Source organism: Alnus glutinosa, chromosome 1 (genome assembly GCF_958979055.1).
Source record: "Alnus glutinosa chromosome 1, dhAlnGlut1.1, whole genome shotgun sequence".
Classification (NCBI taxonomy): Eukaryota; Viridiplantae; Streptophyta; class Magnoliopsida; order Fagales; family Betulaceae; genus Alnus; species Alnus glutinosa.
The window spans coordinates 23,542,119-23,543,896 of record NC_084886.1 but is presented as its reverse complement, the minus strand read 5'-3'; positions in this window follow the sequence as shown (position 1 = coordinate 23,543,896).

The window sequence follows — 1,778 nt, the reverse complement described above, 5'->3', positions numbered from 1 at the left end:
TTAAGGACCAGTATAATTATTCCCTGCTTTCATCACGGGACTAATAAAAAGTAAGAAAAAATTACTGCTGACGTGTAAAGCTGACGTTGCCATGACCTCCTGACTGCCAATGAATTTTTTTCGTTCTAAAACACGCTCAGACGTATGTTATACCGACACGTTTCGAAATTTCATTGGACAATCAGGCGAACAAAAAGTCACTTTAGTCACCGGAGTTTTCCCCTTTGGAGCGAGTTTACTGTGTGCTTGACCGTTTTGGATCCCGCTCACTCAGTGCGTAATTGAAAATGATTGCATCCCATAAAATACTAGATAGGAGGACCAATATAGTCTTTCTCTTCCTATTTATTGGCTTTTCCAACGTATCCGTACAGTTCTTAATTAAGGAGCAGAAATCCGATACAACAGTCATCACGCTTCACACGAGTGAAGGGCAATGAAAAGTGACCACGTTAGGCTAGAGAATTCGATCGTTGACATGTCACTATGATACTTCTTGCGCATTGTTTTTGATCTTCCTTAAACATACGATGGTGGAGCAGAAATGTTTTCCCCCAAAAGTTGGAAAAGACTCGTTGAGAGCGAGTACTTTGGGACCCACAAATGATAAAAAGAGAGGAAAGGGGTCCAAAAAAGAAAAACTTGTTGACGAAGGATTTGGACGAGCTATCCGCTACACGCTACCTTACGTGATCTCAAAACACAAAACAATTTTAGGGATTAATTTATTACTTAAAAATTAAAAAAGATATATATCTATCTCTCTTAAATTAGCATCTAATTTGCAATATATTCCGGACAAACTATCAAAAAAAAATTGCAATGTAATCTTATAAAATTGTTTTGATGGGGTGACTTGAAATATAAACCACAATTAATTTCGTGGGTCCAAATTAAGTGAAAGATAATTATGATCAATCATGTTATGGCTGGTACGGCATCATTTAAAAGATAGTCTAAATAATTAAAATTGGGGTTAATTATCTTTTTTTCCTATTAATTACCGGTCATTATCAATATGTCACCACGAATTGATACATCAACCAAAAGAGAGTATTGAACTACCATTTACATATCAAAACCCCCATTCGTTAGTCAAATATATATTTTTTTTATTAAATTACTATTTTAGGGTATTTCTATGTTTAAAACAAAATTTAACGTCTAAAAATCGAATACTTCATCCGATTTAACAAGATTCCTTAACGAAATGGAGGTTTTGGTATGTAAATGGTAATTCAATGTTCTTTTTGGTTGAGGTGTTAGTTTGTGATAGCTATTTGACAATAGCATGTAGTTGATGGGGGAAAAGGGTAATTACACATGATATACACATTATCATCTGGTGAACTCAGATGTTTAAGATATAAATCACATGCATCAAGCTACAGTTGTAACTTCACATTTCATAAGATGGTCATGGATGCAATATAGATTTAGTAGATGCTTATAACAAAGTAATCATGTAATAGTTCTACAGCATATGGTCTACCCAAAATATTAACCCTTTCTCGGCAGGGTTTACGCTATCTTGAGGAACCTATAATACAACACCGGTGCCCGGGCCCCGGATATGTATGCATACCTTCATATACTAGCAGTCTGACCGAGTCTAACTTCGGGTGGCATATGATACTAGCAAAGCCATAATCGTGACCCTCATTTAAGCATGGTGCGCCAGTCACAAAAAATCATTGGATCCAAGGCTTATCATAACATAATCATAAACTTTTGACCATAGGGTCAACTTATATAATATAGTAAGCCCATGCCCATTA